The 6,800-nt window shown below is 35.8% G+C and overlaps 1 long non-coding RNA gene across 1 annotated transcript in view; it reads left to right on the forward strand.

Moving 5' to 3' along the window:
- LOC137654217 (uncharacterized) overlaps positions 1 to 6,474 on the forward strand; it is a 29,603-nt gene extending 23,129 nt beyond the window's left edge. The window contains exon 3 of the long non-coding RNA XR_011046558.1: positions 5,866 to 6,474. This is a non-coding gene — a long non-coding RNA (uncharacterized lncRNA). The remainder of the gene's footprint in view (positions 1 to 5,865) is intronic.
- Positions 6,475 to 6,800: the final 326 nt, after the last annotated feature.

The following is a 6,800-nucleotide window of genomic DNA, read 5'->3' on the forward strand; positions in this document are numbered from 1 at the left end:
ACACCCTCTCTTGCTCTTCCTCTTTCAATCCCTGACACACTACCTGTCACTTCACCAAACATCACTTCCCTCTTCCCTTTTATCTTTCTCACACAAGGCCAATACATTCATCCTTCTATTCCAAAACATACATCCAATCTCACATCTTTTATTCTATTGTACTACAACCACGCACATTCAGACGCCCCAAAAGTAGTGCGGTGAGCAATCACTCTTTCCTCAACTCCTCTTTATATCTCAGTAAAAAGCCAACTAAACTAATTATCACCAGTTTTCTTGCTTATCTACAAGATGTTACATTTGAATACAGTATGAATATACCATAGGAAGACACTAACACTATGAACTGGAACAGACAATATATGTATCATAACATGGTACTAAATTTTTATCATACTATGAGGGTTTACTCTCCTTGTAGAAGTCTTATTCCACTGGAAAATACAGCCATATAAGTATAAAAAAGAATACATTACTTACAATATTGTTTTCACAAAATCATCAGTGTACAAGCAAGCACAGTACTTTTTAATTTCACAAGCATCAGTGTATAAGAAAGTACAGTACAGTACTGTATTCAAACTATCACTTATGTTTTTCACTTTATTATACACAGCTGTAACAGATTTGTATTCTTATTTCTTATTTTTTACTCTAAAGCTTTGACAAAGTTCTCTCTGTTTCACTGTCACTTGCATCCAAATTCATCTTTACTGTATATTTTTTTTTCTGTCTCTACTTTTAGTATTTGAGAGATGTGAACGTCATGATCACTGCCATTAGATGGTTCTTTTTTTCTGATTTCTATGATTTCCATCAACATCTACCTTTTTCTTCACACACTACCCTTAATCATTGACATGTTTTTATATAGTTATGGTGTTGACATTTACATCTTTCTAACTACCAGAACACACACCATTAGGTCTGGTGTCTTGAAAACAACAGGGGAAATTGAAGAGAAGTCACCCCCAAACATTTGGATCCTCTAAAATAAAAACAAGAAAAAACAGGTAGATGAGAGGCAAAATAGATTTATTTTAATGAAAAGATTTAATGAAAAAAAAAAAACTGCTACAGGGTTTCTTACCTTTTTGTTTTAAGATAAGTGTATACAGTACAGTATAGTACTTTGGCTTACTTTTGATATTTACCCCCCATTAATTTTAAGAAATGGCTTTTATCTTGATATTGTCAGTTGTACAATAGAAATTTTTGGTTGGTTTGTTTGTAGATGTTTCATCATTGTTTGTGCGTCCTTTATCTAGAGGTGGTGGTTTTGTTTGTGTATGCTCTGTAAATGTAATTCTCTCTCACAACCCTTTGAAAAGAGTTTTGGCTCCTTACATTCCTTTGTTATCATTATGCTGAAATGAGTTTTAAAGAAAAAAAATTACACCATGCTTTGTGTATTGACGTATCACGTGCCCTCCATCCACTGCTGTGGTGTATTCAGCACATGAATCTTGGGCAAGATTCACTGAAATCATTTTAAAACAAAATTATTTCCACCTTACCCGAGAATTATTGATGATCCCTCCTGTTTTTTTTGTTTCACTTTAGTGCCTCAATTGAAAGTTCCTTTCTCTTCTTGACTTAGAGGGAATGAAGTTCTTTAAATGTCGGCCAAGGTATGATTAGGCAATCCATGCCGAATCCTTATTCAGTCGTGAGTTCACCTTACTGCGGGGAATGTAGGGGCATAGTAATAATTAGAGAAAAAAATTCTTTTAGAGTGAATAGCACATGAATCTCTCAAGTATTTCGAAAATTAAGGGTCAGCTAAAATTTCTCCCTTTTGAAACTTTATGCTTTGAAGAGAATAAGGAAGTTTATTTGATATTTTACAAGAGATTTTAATGTTATTTTAGATTTTAGAATAATTTATCAGTTAAGAAGAAGTTTTGGAAAGAAGTGAAGAGAGTAAGGAAGGCTGGCTCAAGAATTGAAGAGACAGTGAAAGATGGAAATGGAAGGTTGTTAAAAGGAGAGGAGGCAAGGAAAAGATGGGCAGAATATTTTGAAAGTTTACTGAATGTTGAGGATAATAGGGAGGCAGATATAATTGCTGTTGCAGGTGTTGAGGTGCCAGTGATGGGAGATGAGAATGAAAGAGAGATTTCAATAGATGAAGTGAGGAGAGCACTAGATAAAACGAGAGTAGGAAAAGCGTCTGGTATGGATGGTGTGAGAGCTGAGATGTTGAAGGAAGGGGGTGTGACTGTACTTGAATGGTTGGTGAGATTGTTTAATGTGTTTTGTATTGTCAATGGTACCAGTAGATTGGGTTTGTGCATGTATTGTACCACTATATAAGGGTAAGGGAGATGTGCTTGAGTGTTGTAATTCAAGAGGTATTAGTTTAAGTGTAGATGGAAAAGTGTATGGTAGAGTAATGATTAATAGGATTAAGGATAAAACAGAGAATGCAATTTTAAAAGTACAGGGTGGTTTTAGAAGAGGTAGGGGTTGTATGAATCAGATTTTTACAGTAAGGCAGATATGCGAGAAATATTTAGCAAAAGGTAAGGAGGTGTATGTTGCGTTTATGGATCTGGAGAAAGCGTATGATAGAGTTGATAGGGAAGCAATGTGGAATGTGATGAGGTTATATGGAGTTGGTGGAAGGTTGTTGCAAGCAGTGAAAAGTTTCTACAAAGGTAGTAAAGCATGTGTTAGGATAGGAAATGAAGTGAGTGATTGGTTTCCGGTGAGAGAGGGGCTGAGACAGGGATGTGTGATGTCGCCGTGGTTGTTTGACTTGTATGTTGATGGAGTGGTGAGAAAGGTGAATGCTCGAGTGCTTGGACAAGGATTAAAACTGGTAGACGAGAATGACCATGAATGGGAGGTAAATCGGTTATTGTTTGCGGATGATACTGTACTGGTTGCAGACACAGAAGAGAAGCTTGGCCGATTAGTGACAGAATTTGGAAGTGTGTGTGAGAGAAGGAAGTTGAGAGTTAATGTGGGTAAGAGTAAGGTTATGAGATGTACGAGAAGGGAAGGTGGTGCAAGGTTGAATGTCATGTTGAATGGAGGGTTACTTGAGGAGGTGGATCAGTTCAAGTACTTGGGGTCTGTTGTTGCAGCAAATGGTGGAGTGGAAGCAGATGTGCGTCAGAGAGTGAATAAAGGTTTCAAAGTGTTGGGGGCAGTTAAGGGAGTAGTAAAAAATAGAGGGTTGGGCATGAATATAAAGAGAGTTCTATATGAGAAAGTGATTGTACCAACTGTGATGTATGGATCGGAGTTGTGGGGAATGAAAGTGACGGAGAGACAGAAATTGAATGTGTTTGAGATGAAGTGTCTAAGGAGTATGGCTGGTGTATCTCGAGTAGATAGGGTTAGGAACGAAGTGGTGAGAGTGAGAACAGGTGTAAGAAATGAGTTAGCAGCTAGAGTGGATATGAATGTGTTGAGGTGGTTTGGCCATGTTGAGAGAATAGAAAATGGCTGTCTGCTAAAGAAGGTGATGAATGCAAGAGTTTATGGGAGAAGTACAAGAGGAAGGTCAAGGTTTGGGTGGATGGATGGAGTGAAGGAAGCTCTGGGTGATAGGAGGATAGATGTGAGAGAGGCAAGAGAGCGTGCTAGAAATAGGAATGAATATGCGAGCGATTGTGACGCAGTTCCGGTAGGCCCTGCTGTTTCCTCCGGTTCCTTAGATGACCGCGGAGGTAGCAGCAGTAGGGGATTCAGCATTATGAAGCTTAATCTGTGGTGGATAATGTGGGAGGGTGGGCTGTGGCACCCTAGCAGTACCAGCTGAACTCGGTTGAGTCCCTTGTTAGGCTGGGAGGAATGTAGAGAGTAGAGGTCCCCTTTTTTGTTTTTGTTTCATTTGTTGATGTCGGCTACCCCCCAAAATTAGGGGAAGTGCCTTGGTATATGTACTACCCTTTTCTGACTAGAGAAATTGGGTTATAGTGTAGGTACAGTATTGAGCATGAATATTTAGGTATCAGACTGATAACTTTCTGTATATAATAGGTAAAAGCCATGGCATTTAATTTGTAATTTTCAGTTTAGAAAAACTTTGTAATTATCAATTATAGAAATTATAAGTCACTTCATATCATTCTGGCAGTGATAGTTTATAGTCAAGTATCCAATTTATTGGTTAATTGATTTGATTTGAGCATAGGTTCCCTTCACTTTCTAAAGTCATATAACGTCTAGGTCTTCAACCATCCCGTTTTGGTATATTCCTAGTGTTTCTTAGTGAACTGTTTCCAGGTATTAATTTTACTACTATATTTGACTGTTGTTCCCTTTTCATTGGGTGGTTCTTCCCTTCTAGTCGGATGTTTAAACCATATCATTTGAGTTCTGTTTTTAATTTCTGGATTTGAATTATTTCTCCCACATTTTGTCAATTCATCATTCATAATACAATCTCTCCTTTATATTAGAGCTATGGAGTATTAACAATTTAAGAATGAAGTTGATAACAATCTAAGGTTGGCACTGTTCAAAATTTTCATCATCATTGCCTGTGTTTGTGTTGCATACTGTATAGTAGTTCTGGGTGTATGTACCTATCTAAAGTACTCTTTCTACTAATGAGGCGTTATTATTGGACAATTTTATCTACTAGTACATGCTCTTACTGAACGTCTTCCAAAACTTGAGCAGCTGTCTCTTTTGTAACTCCTCTATAACTGCTGTGCAACAAACATGAAAGAACACAATGCTGATCGTTGATGGACTTGCAAGAATCATTTCAAACTCTGGTGATGCATCTGCCACTGGTTGCACTCTTAAATATTGTGTTATGGCAGTGTAACATTGCTTATTAAATGAGTTTCTATTACCTTCTGCTTTTATAATGCCCATATGATTACAGTACCAGTACTTGTCTCAGTACTTTCAAGTAACTTTTCTAGATCAAGTTTTTGGTAAAAACTTTATCATTGTGTGGTACATTTCAAGAACAGCTGTTGCTTTTGATATACTGTAATAGCATTAAGTTAAAATGACAACTGTTTTACTTTTGGCTTTTTCTAACTATTGCTGATATATTCATAGGATGTTCAAGTAATCCTATTCCTCTCTTAACTTGCACATTGCAGTTAATACTTGTTTATATACAATTACTTAAGGGCTTTTTTTTCCCTCATTTATGTTCATCTTTTGTGTTTCATAAACAGTACCTAACAACTGTAATGAATGACAAGCTCTTCAGATACTTTTATGTCTCTTGTCTTGCCATTTTTCATTTTGTCTGGAAACTTTTTAACCTAGCTAATTTTCATTTTCTACCATACGCAGTTTTAAAAAGTATATACTAACTTCTTTATTCCTGTAAAGTTTGTTGAAATTATTTCATCTTGTATGTAATTCAGCCAGTTTGATAGTCTATTTTTTACTTTAATTAGGCTGTTGAAATTCTGATTCCATTTAAGGTACTGATTCTATCCTTTCTAACAAGTTTGTTCCTGGCTCCCTCTCATATTTTTTCACCTTTTCACTGCTTGTCCATTGTTATAACTTGGTTTGCTCCTACATGTATCCTGGTGGTATCATAATTTTCTCTGGTGTCCTGAAGTTATCTGAAACACTTTAATTTTCTCACCTTACAAATATCCTCTGTCTGTGGTTCCCATTGACCACTTATTAATGCAATGTTTGCTGGTATATTTTCATTATATAATGCATTTATTAGTTCTCGAACAGCTCTTTTCAACTCTGTTGTTAGAATAAACTGTATGTAGTTTTAATTAGAAGATATAAGATCCATGGTTTGGATATATCCTGATGATAAAGTACTGTATTGTAACAATTTATTAAAAAAAATTTGACCATTGTAATCTTAAATGTCTTTTAAATCTTTAATTTCTTTTAATATATTTTTCATTCCAGGAGGATAAACTCGATAACAAAGAATTCGTGTTTGGAGTAATTTTGTCAATGGGTGAAACCTGAGAAAACACAGTTTGTACTGCAGTTCATTCATTCTACCATGTATTGGTTATGCAAGATTTTCTTGTTGCTGCCTTGAGAAAAACTACACATCCACGAAGTTGTTAGTGGTTTCAAGAAAGATGACGATGCCAGCGCCCCATACTGGGTTTCAAGAAAGACGACGACAGCGGCCCATACTGCAAGTTTCTCATATCTCTTCAACATTTAGTCTACCTATTTCCCAAGTTTGTCATTTGTCACATTTCTCCTCCTTATACAGATAAATTCCTCTCTCCTTAACAGCATTAGGAAATTCTCAAATGTTAATTTCGTAACATGGTGAAGGAGAATTGAATTTGTCTATGTAAAGAGGGATGTGAGTAAGGATAGACTTGGGGAATAGGTAGGCTAAATGCTGAAGAGATTGGGGGACTAAAATGAAGTTGAAAAAAAGAGGCTAAGCTAGAATTATTGAGAGCGAGGTGTAATCCTTGTTTACAACTATCTAGCAACTCTTACTGTCAAGTTCCCAACTTTTGAATTTTTTTTTTTTTTTTTTTTTTTTTTTTAATAAAAGAAAACTTCAGTTAATAAACTTCTTCAATTTATATATTTTATTTTTGTAATTTTGTACAATAAAAGAAACTGTTTTACTCTGGCGTTTTTATCACTAATTACTACTGACATGAGTGAACAAGAAGGTACATAAAAGTATCATTTTTGGTGTATCTTAGAGGTTATACAATAATGGATCTTACATTTATAGCCATGAATTTCAGGCTCCTTCAGCAACCTTATTAACTAACATGGTAAAGTCTAGTTAGTTACCATCTAGACCTCTGTATTTGAAATACTCTGGCAGTTTCCCAACATCATGCATTAACACTTGTAAC

This window comes from Palaemon carinicauda, chromosome 15 (assembly GCF_036898095.1).
Source record: "Palaemon carinicauda isolate YSFRI2023 chromosome 15, ASM3689809v2, whole genome shotgun sequence".
Taxonomy (NCBI): Eukaryota; Metazoa; Arthropoda; class Malacostraca; order Decapoda; family Palaemonidae; genus Palaemon; species Palaemon carinicauda.